This window comes from Meles meles, chromosome 21, assembly GCF_922984935.1.
Source record: "Meles meles chromosome 21, mMelMel3.1 paternal haplotype, whole genome shotgun sequence".
Classification (NCBI taxonomy): domain Eukaryota; kingdom Metazoa; phylum Chordata; class Mammalia; order Carnivora; family Mustelidae; genus Meles; species Meles meles.
In genome coordinates, this window is record NC_060086.1 from 39,991,439 (window position 1) to 40,003,737 (window position 12,299).

Below are 12,299 nucleotides of genomic sequence, written 5' to 3' on the forward strand. Positions count from 1 at the left end.
AAGATATAAGGGAAGGAAAAGGGTGACTCCAACCAAACACAGTGTTCTGACTGAGACCCACCTGTTTACCTAGGTGTGCTCTGAAAATATCTGTAGCTCTTTTAAAGGGTCCGGAAGTAGTTTCACCCGCCTTACAGGGGTGGGGGTTGAGGGAGGGATTTTGTCAAAGGTTAGGAACATGGATTCTCAGCATTAGCACCTTTTTAAAAAAGTAGGTTCCACACCCATTATGGAGCCCAAAACAGGGCCCAACCACGACCCTGAGATAAAGACCTGAGTTGAGATCAAGAATCGGACACCCAACCAACTGAACCGCACAGGCACCTCTCAGCGTTAGCATTTTCTAAAGGTATAAACATGCAGGTGTATTCCTGAACATCCTGTGCCTCAGTTTCCCTCTTTATAAAAGGGAGGATCACAGCATATACCATAAGAGTATCCACAGTGTTGAATAAAGCCATCCATGAGGGCTCTCTAGCACAGTGTCTGGCACTCTGTTGGTCCTCTGTAAATGCTGTGATCAGGGGAAGCACACCTATCTGTCAGCTGCCTGTCCCCAGTTCTTCCAAGGATCTTTACAGACCTCACAAGGATAAAGAACGCTGGGATAGAGATGGACACGTGCTTCACTTAAAATTGTAAAACCCCTGTGTTCCTTGTTTCTTCAATGCTGTTGAGAATACACATAAAACATAAACTGGAGTTACAGCAGAAAGAATTGAGGGTAGAGGCAAAGGAACTCCTCCTGGCACGTATTATGTAAAAACTGGAATGAACTGCCATGGGACGGCCTTTCTTGAAAAGACAGCATGTGTGGAGGTCTGGAATGGACGAGAAGAGCCCAGAAGACCCTGGATTATATTTAAAGGGAAGGAATCCATGCCGCGGCCTCCTGCTTAGAGGTCCCATGAAACCATACCACCAAGGGCCAACCTCTTCCTGCCCCCTTCAAGGGCCAGAATCCTTTGAAGGATGGCATCTGTGCTTTCGTCTCTTAAATGGAGTTCAGAAACGTGCATGATGGTGAGAGTTTTACAAAACCATGTACTGCAGCTCATTAAATCACTGAAGATAAAAGCTAAGCAAGAGCTGCTGAATTCGATTACCCGATACGGAGGAAGCATACCTTCACCTAAAGTTCCCCTAAATAGATGTTATTTTACCTTGCTGTAAAGGGAGGCTATTTGCTTTATTACTCTTTACTCAAGAAAAACAAGGAAGGAAGGGGGGAGTGCGAACCCACATCGGTCAGTTGTCTCCACACTGCAAAGCAATTCTTATCAGCATTAATATTGCAATAGCCAAGGAGAAGAAATTGGGAGGTTTTCCTTCTACAAGAACAGAGCTGAGATGAAAATGCAGTCGCAAGCGTAAAGAAAGTTATTATGAAATCTGTTCAAGCCTCATGTTTCTCCAGTGATTCAAGATAATCACATTAGCAGCTTCAAACATTATGCAGTGACATCATTCAAAACGATAGCTCCCAGAGGTTGGGTATGAGACCAGGGAATTACCATCTGTCATACGTTTATGACAAATCTAATGGTCTGACCTGATTTGTTACCAGTTGAAGTTCATGTGGGTCTCTCTGACTGTGGCCAACTTTCTCATTTAATGATCCTCCTTGCTTTAGAAGGACCCTTATGAAACCCATACATCTCATTGGAATAAGAAATGGGGAACTCCTATGACCCAAGGTCAAATGAGTGAGGCGTGGATCTTCTTGTTGTCCAGGGTTCTATCAAAGAGCAGGTGGGGGGGAAAAAAAAAACCCCTCTCCTTACTTCAGATTGATTTAAACCTTACTAGACTGGAGGTTGAGTATTACAACTAAGGAAACAAGCAGATCCAAGTTTTAGACCCTGCTGTGCTACTTTCTGTATGTGGGACCCTGCTTATCTGCAACATCAAGATATTAACAGTCTCTAACTCGTGGGGTGGTCAAGAGAATTAACTGAAATAATGTATAAAACTATTTAGCCTGATGCTTGGCACAGAGCAGTCATGTAATAGATGTTAGCTAGGCTGTAATTGTTCCTTGTATAAGATTTGAAACATTATAGGAGCATCTATCAGGGAGGGTTTACAAAAATCTAATACTCCAAAGATACTATTGATTTCACCCTGGGTTCTTTCTTACTCCTCCCCAACCCGCCGTCCACCTGGCAGATGTGCTTGAAACCCATACCCCTCAGGCAAACTCACCAGTCACCAGAAGCTTCAGGTGACAGCTCCCCCCAACACCAGCAGATCCCTACACCAAGCACCTGCATCTCTCTGCCTGGGAGAATGCTCCAGCCACAGGAGAATGCTCAGCCTGTGTCCTGGATAGGCTGGGAGTTGCAGAGAGTGACACCTTCCCCGGAGTGACCCTCAGCCAGTGAGAGATGAGAACCAATGGCCCTCAAATGGGAAAACTCTTAAGGGTGTTCTGTGTCACTTGTACCCCTCCAGAGCCCCACTGATTGAACACCCTTAGCTTACACTTTCCTTCCTTCCTTCTTTCTCCATCCCTCTTCCCCTCTCTTTCATCATGAGATCACCCCAAATAATCCCTTCCCCTAAACCCTCACCACAGAGAGTCTGCTTTTTGAGGAATCCAAATCAACACAATCCAAATGAAGCTTCCTCTTCCTTGGCATCTCCCAAGCTTCTTATATGACCCCATCAGTCAACATGGCATAATGTAGGGACTTCAGGAAGTATCATTGACAGACTGGGTTCAAATCCCAACTCTGCCACTTACCAGTTGTATAAGCAAGTTAATTGCCCTCTCTGGGCCTCCATATTCCCACTGAAAAGCAATATCTACCTCGTAGGGTTTTTAGTGAGGATGCTGACATGAAGCAGGCTCACTCTTTGGAGTCTTTATAGCTAGTTGGATTTTCCTAAGGAGAAGTAAGTACCGAAGGTTTCCAGAGATGCCTGGAGAACATGAATGCTTGGTAGCAAGGGAATGAGTTCCAAAAAGTAGAATTTCAAGGATTCGTTCGGGAGATATTTTTAGATAGAGAATGAAGTGACTATCATCATGTAGAACAAAACCTTCTCTAGGAACATAAAATGCTGGTCCTACTGCCAGACCCTTGGCACTGGGGGCCAAAGAAGCTGGTTCCTTGGCCAAAGCCATACTTGCCGTTGGCAGCCTATAATTGGAACTAGAATATTTCCTAGGTATTGCCAAGTCAATCAGCGACCAGTTTGGGTTTTTTCCTAGAAAATGAGTGACAGCTACACAACTTTTCAGTTGTCAAGAGAAGGAAGGAAAAAAGTACAATGGCTCTCTGCTTTCCCTGTTCACCCTAGAGGCTTACTGGTACATTCACATCTCAAACCAGCACAAATTCAAGTAAAACCTAGCACTCGGCTGGAACTTCTAAGAGGAATTATCCCAAAAATGTGAAGGAAACTTAAAAATTAATGAAGCTACGGGCAACCTGAGCACTGACATTTTTCAAAACATCCTCCAATGCCTTCCTAATTAAAGGGATCAGGCAGCTGTTTTCCACTTCTGGTATCCTGAGTCAGGGAATTCCTGAGGGAGGGAGGAAAGAACTACCAGCTCTAAGTTGGTTTTTCCTTCTTTTGGAAGAATGAACAATTCAGTTCTGAGTTCGGTTGTGGATTCTAGATGAAGGCTCCTACCAGGATGACAAAGGAGACAATTTGAGAGCTGTGAGTACAGGGGAGAGCTCATGTGTGGCCCACTTGAGCAAACACCTTCGTGGAGAAACGAGTGGACAGACTATCAAAGCAACCAAGAGATGAAGTACCTTGGAGGCCCCCAGCAGCCCAGGGGAGATAACCCTGCTTCTTCTGGTCCTGGTGAAATAGCAATTAGAGAGATGAGGCCCGTGTATATAAGAAGAGCCACAATTCAGCAGTACGATCCTAGTTGTGAGGGCTGGGAAAGGTCAGATCAGCTAAGACCCAAAGAGTGAGGAATTTTCCAGGTAAGGGAGAAAAGGGAAGAATGTTCCAAACAGAGGGAAAAAGCTATGTGGAAGCCCTGAATTCCATGGTACTTTTAAGGAACTAAAAGGTTCTCGTGTCTGAAGCTGGAAAGAGAGGACAAAATTAAACAAGATAACTTATGAAACATACCTGCACGTAGTAGATTCTCAATATTAACGGAGATATTAACCGTGGTGGTGTCTTTACCAGTTCTGCTAATGAAATGCTACTCTGCCATTATTCACCTGCTGTTAAAACTACTCTCAGAATGGTCAGATGATGTCTGTGGTCATTCATGAACTGCGCGTTGTAAAGAGACCCATCCTTCAGACCCAGAAGCACCTTCTCTGTGCCTCGGTGGCCTCTCTAGCTCTGCGTGAAAACACGCAGGCTCACCTGAGAGTGACTCACCTGTGTGCAGAATAAGCAAGAAACAACCGGGCACAAAGCAAAAGAACCCTGCAGGTAACTAGGATTATCCTTCTTGGCCAGGAGTTCCGCCACCATTTACCTTCATTCCAACCCGGGGAAACCTGTACAGTCACACAGGGCTCACACTCAGTGCTCTGCTGTTGCACCTTGAAATTCTTAATTTTTTAAGAAGAGGCCTCACATTTTATTTCACAGGCCCTGCAAATTACTCGGCTTGCCCCTGCCCCACCCCAAGCAGTTATTCAAAGTGTGTCCTTTCTAGTAGTCCCTGACAGCCCCTTTTACAGGAGAAATGATGGACAAAAGAACAAAGCTGTTTCCTTCCAGTAATACCTCTGGGGCTGTTTTATAACCTGGCCTTCTGGGCAGCTACCCAGTTGGCCCATTCCTTAACCTATTTCTGGGGCCAAGAACTGCTGGGATCCCTGATCAAACTGTACTCATGTTTATAGCTCTTCTTTTTCACCACGTTGGGCAAACTGGCAGCAACAGAAGACAGGAACACATTACCGAAAAGAGCAATACTGCTGGACCTAGACAGACCTGGGTTCAAATCCCAACCCTGCCTTTGACCCCCAGGGTGACCTTAAGTAAAACACTTAACCCCTCCCTGAGCTTCCATTTCCTCTAAATCTCTAAACCTAAAAAGATAATAGAGCCACAGTGGTGGAGAACCATGGATAGAGTGTTCTGTATACAGTAAGCACTCTGTGTTAGCTACTGGCCTTTCTCTCCCTGCCCTTCGTACAGTCTTGGTATGGCTATCAGTCAGAGTACACACCTCCTGACTACAGAAGCCATAAAGGGCTCTGGATGTTTCTGCAGGTCTTCCCTTTGAAGTTTTTGTATTACTGGGAAAGCAGATTCATGATATAAACTCAGCCAATCATACTCTTTCCTAAACTCAGCTGGGACAGCAAAGATGGCAGATTTTCATTAATTTCTTTATCTGTTGATTCCAGACAAGCCTGTTGAACAATATCAGCTGTTGAGATCCTCTGGAGTTGTCTGGTTCTCCAGCTTTCCCTTCAACCCTAAGAGTTCCCCTACATCTTCCCAATAAGCTCCCTTTCTTGCTTATGTTAGTCATAGCACCTTCTCTGGTTTGCAGACAGAGATTCTAACCCACCACACCGTTCTTGGGGGGAAAGTGTGGGCAGACATCCAGATTTTTAACTCATTCAGGTCATCAGACCTAGCCCAGGGCAGCACAAAGTTGATTACTGATGCAAAGAGGGATGCACTCTCTCCTAGCACCTGTGCAGGTGGGAGATGTGTGTACGCAGCCCAAGGGAAAGCTCCTGGCAAGCCAGCTAGCCCAGAGCCTTTCCGCCCACAAGAAAATTCTTGTGCATTCAGTCTTGGGCTACAGAATGCAGAAAACAGACAGAGCTGCCTGGCGGATGTGCTCCCCAAACAGAGGGGCCCTCAAGTCTGTAGCAGTGATCTCAGAAGGGGTCTGTCCTCTAATTATCCTTTGCCCTCCGGCCTTCCCACAGCATGTCAGCAGTACATGAGCTGGCCAGGTGGAGCCCTCCCTGGGCCTGCCGTGTCTGCAGATGGAGTAGGCAGCTGCAGATGTGGAATGATTAGGAGGCAATGGGGCAACATCTACAACCGCCCCTGCCCCCACAGGAGCGATTTGTTCTGCAGGACAGTATTTACTTGATCCCTCTGCAGAGTCCTGTAAACAGGCAGAAACCCATGAGAGATCATCTTACTAACCTTTAATGTAAATTTTAGATTGCTTTCCCACTGGAACAACGACTCTGTAGGAGGAACAGAGAATATTCAAAAAATATCAAATGTGAGAATCAAAAACCCTTTAGAGATCATCCATTCCAGCATCCCCAATTTACAGGAGAGAAAACAGGCCCAGAGAGGAAAATTGTTTACTCAAGATCCCTGTTAGGGGTTGAATTGTGTCCCCCCTGACCTCACAAATTCCTGTTTTGAATTCCTAACCCCCAGTACTTCAGAATATAACTTTATTTGAAAATAGGGTCGTGACAGACATAATTCGTTTAGATGGGTCATACTGGAGTAGGGTGGGCTCTAATTAAGTATGACTGATGTCCTAGTAAAAAGAAGACACTTGGAGACAGAGAAGCACACAGAGAGAATGACATGTGATGATGAAGGCAGAGATCAGGGTAATGCTTCTACATTCAAACGATGCCAAAGATGGCCAGCAAACCACCAGAGCTAGGGAGAGGCATGGAACAGATTCTCCCTCATGGCCCTCAGAAGTAACCCACGCTGGCAGCCCTGTGACCTTGGACTTCCAGCATAAATTTCTGTTGTTTCAGCCACTCAGTTTGTGGCTATCCTAGGAAACCAACAAAGTTCTCTAGCAATTTGTATTCTAAACTCATTATTATTTTTTATTGCCATTTTATGGGGTACACATCCCATTTCATTCCATCAAGGGTTTCAAACAGCATTTATATAAGAGATGAAACAAATACATATTAAGTAAGAAACAAGAAAAAAATTTAAAAAGAAGTAAGTCAAGAACAGAGGGTAGAATGAGACCCACAAACTCACACTCAACCACTACATGAACCACAAATTGGGCTGTATGTTTCCTACTAGGCAAAACCAAAATAGAAGTATAATCAAGCAAAGACCCTACCAAAAAGGAGAATTTCAGAACAATAACACTGATGAATATGGATGCAAAGATTCTCAACAAGATCCTAGCAAACAGGATCCAGCAGCACATTAAAAAGATTATCCACCATGACCAGGTGGGATTCATCCCTGGGTTGCAAGATTGGTTCAACATTCGCAAATCAATCAATGTGATAGAACAAATCAATAAGAGAAGAGAGAAGAACCACATGGTCCTCTCAATTGATGCAGAAAAAGCATTTGACAAAATCCAGCATCCGTTCCTGATGAAAACGCTTCAAAGTATAGGGATGGAGGGAACATTCCTGAACTTCATAAAATCTATCTATGAAAGACCACAGCAAATATCATCCTCAATGGGAAAAAGCTTGCAGCCTTCCTGTTGAGATCAGGAACACGACAAGGATGCCCACTCTCACCACTCTTGTTCAACATAGTATTAGAAGTTCTAGCAACGGCAATCAGACAACAAAGAGAAATAAAAGGTATCCAAATTGGCAAGGAAGAAGTCAAACTCTCTCTCTTCAAAGATGACATGATTCTTTATATGGAAAACCCCAAAGACTCCACCCCCAAACTACTAGAACTCATACAGCAATTCAGTAACGTGGCAGGATACAAAGTCAATGTACAGAAATCAGTGGCTTTCTTATACACCAACAATGAAAATACAGAAAGGGAAATTAGAGAATCGATTCCATTTACTATAGCACCAAGAACCATAAGATACCTGGGAATAAACCTAACCAAAGAGGTAAAGGACCTGTACTCGAGGAACTACAGAACACTCATGAAAGAAATTGAAGAAGACACAAAAAGATGGAAGACTGTTCCATGCTCTTGGATCGGAAGAATAAACATTGTTAAAATGTCTATACTGCCTAGAGCAATCTATACTTTTAATGCCATTCCGATCAAAATTCCACCGGTATTTTTCAAAGAGCTGGAGCAAATAATCCTAAAATTTGTATGGAATCAGAAGAGACCCCGAATTGCTAAGGAAATGTTGAAAACAAAAACAAAACTGGCGGCATCACGTTACCCGATTTCAAGCTTTACTACAAAGCTGTGATCACCAAGACAGCATGGTACTGGCATAAAAACAGACACATAGACCAGTGGAACAGAGTGGAGAGCCCAGATATGGACCCTCAACTCTATGGTGAAATAATGTTCGACAAAACAGGAAAAAATATTCAATGGAAAAAAGACAGTCTCTTCAATAAATGGTGCTGGGAAAACTGGACAGCGATATGTAGAAGAATGAAACTTACACCGTACACAAAGATAAACTCAAAATGGATAAAAGACCTCAATGTGAGACAGGAATCTATCAGAATCCTAGAGGAGAACATAGGCAGTAACCTCTTAGATATCAGCCACAGCAACTTCTTTCAAGATATGTCTCCAAAGACCAAGGAAACAAAAGCAAAAATGAACTTTTGGGACTTCATCAAGATCAAAAGCTTCTGCACAGCAAAGGAAACAGTCAACAAAACAAAAAGGCAACCCATGGAATGGGAGAAGATATTTGCAAATGACAGTACAGACAAAAGGTTGATATCCAGGATCTATAAAGAACTTCTCAAACTCAACACACACAAAACAGATAATCATATCAAAAAATGGGCAGAAGATATGAACAGACACTTCTCCAACGAAGACATACAAATGGCTATCAGACACATGAAAAAATGTTCATCATCACTAGCCATCAGGGAGATTCAAATTAAAACAACATTGAGATACCACCTGACACCAGTTAGAATGGCCAAAATTAGCAAGACAGGAAACAACGTGTGTTGGAGAGGATGTGGAGAAAGGGGAACCCTCTTACACTGTTGGTGGGAATACAAGTTAGTGCAGCCACTTTAGAGAACAATGTGAAGATTCCTGAAGAAATTAAGAATAGAGCTTCCTATGACCCTGCAATTGCACTGCTGGGTATTTACCCCAAAGATACAGATGTAGTGAAAAGAAGGGCCATCTGTACCCCAATATTTATTGCAGCAATGGCTACGGTCGCCAAACTGTGGAAAGAACCAAGATGCCCTTCAACGGATGAATGGATAAGGAAGATGTGGTACATATACACGATGGAGTATTATGCCTCCATCAGAAAGGATGAATACCCAACTTTTGTAGCAACATGGACGACTGGAAGAGATGATGCTGAGCAAAATAAGTCAAGCAGAGAGAGTCAAGTATCATATGGTCTCACTTATTTGTGGAGCATAACAAAGAACATGGAGGACATGGGGAGATGGAGAGGAGAGGGAGTTGAGGGAAACTGGAAGGGGAGATGAACCATGAGAGACTATGGACTCTGAAAAACAACCAGAGGGTTTTGAAGGGGGGGGGGGTTAAGGAACCAGGTGGTGGGTAATAGGGAGGGCACGTACTGCATGGAGCACTGGGTGTGATGCCAAAACAATGAACACTGTTATGCTGTAAATAAACAAATTTTTAAAAAAGTATAATCAAACGAGGAACTCTTTCTTAGTGCTGAACAATAAAGACACAGGATCCTGAGAAATGTAACAGATCAAAGACTCAACAGCAACCCTATAACAAATGGAGTAATAATTTTATAAGGTAAGAAACTCAGCTAGAAAGTCATTGCTGGAGCTGAGACTTGCCCTCAGGACTAATGCATCCCTTGGGATGTTCTTTCTTTCATTCACTCAACAAACCTGTCTTGAATGCCACCTCTGTGCAAGGTGCAGGGGACTCAGTGATGACCAGGATACAACCTGGCTGCAAGAGGCCCACAACATGGGCTCTGGAATCTAGTTAGGGAGGCATACGTATAAACAATTATCGTGTCCTGAGAGAACAGCTGTGGGTCCCTGACCCCAGCACAGAACTCCCACCAACTACATTGTGGTTAGGAATCTTGACTTCAAGTAATAGAAATTCCCTGCGGTAGCTTAAGGAAGAGTGGCAAGTTCAGCTAAGGATACAGATGCGCCCTGTGTCTGGCAGAATCCAAGGACAGGGATGATGCCAGATCTTACGCCTGGGCTGGAACAAAAGACTAGGGTGTGGTCCATTTCCACAAGATCCCAGGGGGCTCATATGCACTGCTATGGGGAATCCAGAAGTTCTCTCTTAGATCTGAACATGTGCCTCATTCTTCTCTCTCCCTGTAGGCTGCTTTCTTCTGGTATTTTTTTTTCCATCTACAACACAGAAACCATGGCTACTCAGCACCTGCCTACGTTCAGAGTAAGATACAGCTCCTTGTTTCTCAGTCCCAATTCTGAATCACTGCTAGAGGCCTTGATTGGTCAGGTGCTCATCCCTGGATCAATCAGCTATGGTCAAGGAACATGACCACATAGAACAGAATTGGCTGCTGGGAAGCCAACCACTGTATCTTGTGGCAACTGGTGGAAGGTGAAGTTCCCAGGAAAAGGAAGAGCTTAGATAGCCACCCAAGAGGTACACAATAAATACTCATCAGTGGTAGCAGGGCATGGTGGTAAAAAGCATGGGCTCTGGGGTCAGACTACCCACATTCCACTACTTTTGAGTTGTGTGGCTTTGGGCAAGTTACTGAAACCACAGCCTCAGTTTCTTCATCTGTTGATGGCAATAAGTAATAGGATCTACTTCATCGTGTACCAGTGAAGCTTGAATGAGATCATGCACGGAAGACAGTTAGACAATGCCTAGTAATAAAGCAATCACTCAATAAATATCAACTATCATTATTACCACTGGTGATGAAGGCAATGATGATGACCTCTAGACAGCATCAGTGTAATCAAGCCACTCAATTTCCTCCTTAACAGGTCTGGTGATTTCTATGGAAATCCAGACCACAGTCTTTGAATTCATCTTATGGTACTTATTAAGTTTGTAATTTTCAACCAAAACTTTGACTGATACCATTAATTCCCTTTTGGTGTTCATTCATCCATCCAACACTCAAGTATGCTCAGCATAGTTACTCTGTGCCTGACACCGTGCCAGGGACTGGGGACATAACAAAGAGACAAAAGTCCTGCCCTAGAGAAACTGATGATCCAAATGCATTCTTTCCCCAAAGTCTAGGGAACACTCAACCACTGGTCCTAGAGAGGACTTTATGAAGGTGATTTTAAGGAGACATAAGCATGGCATTAAATGACATTGAGTTGCAATGAGAGCTAGTCCCTATAGAGTTTCTTACTGTTGTAACAAATCGCCACAAACTCATTGGCTTAAACCAATAGAAATATATTCTCTCGCAGTTCAGGAGACCAGAAATCCAAAATCAAGGTGTCAGCAGGATTTGTTCCCTCTGCAGTCTCTGAGGGAGAATCCATTCCATGTCTTCCCTCCTGCTGCTGGCAGTTTTTGGCATCTCTTTGTTTATAGACACATTGCTCCACTCTTTGCCTCAGTCTTCACATGGCCTTTCCTTCTGTGTGTCTGTGTCTCAAATACCCATCTCCTTCCTCTTATAAGGACACCGAGCATTGGATTTAGGGCCTACACTAAATCAAGATGACCTCATCCAGAATCCTTAACTTAATAACATCTATAAAGAAGACCTTATTTTTAAATAAGGTCATAATCTCAGGTACCTTGGGTTAGGACTTGAACACACCTTCTGGTAGATACTGTTCAATCTACTACAGTCCCTTTCCAACTCCCCTTTCATCTTCCTGATTACATCAAGGCAAAAGTATCTGTCTGTGAATGCAATGTCCTTAACATCTCTTTCTGGACAGTTTCCAAGTTTAAGCCCAGCTGAACTCTGGCTCTGATCCTTAAGCTGGCAAAGGTACCTAGCTAGGATTACATATGGCTTTGTTTTTGTATTTCTTTTTGGTTACCTTCCATTTATGGCTAATGAAGCTGGTTGTGATTTTTTTGTTGTTTCTTTTGAAATATATATAATTAAATTAAAAAGAACCATGAGAGACTTTGGACTCTGAAAATCAATCTGAGGGTTTTGAAGGGGCGGGGGGTGGGAGGTTGGTAGAGCCTGGTGTGGATATTATGGAGGGCACGTATTACATGGAGCACTAGGTGTGGTGCATAAACAATGAATTCTGTTACACTGAAAAGAAATTAAATTTTTTTAAAAGTATATTGGTTTAAAAAATAGCAAACAATTGGGACGCCTGGGTGGCTCAGTTGGTTGGACGACTGCCTTCGGCTCAGGTCATGATCCCGGAGTGCCAGGATCAAGTCCCGCATCGGGCTCCCAGCTCCACAGGGAGTCGGCTTCTCTCTCTGACCTTCTCGTCGCTCATGCTCTCTCTCACTGTCTCTCTCAAATAAAT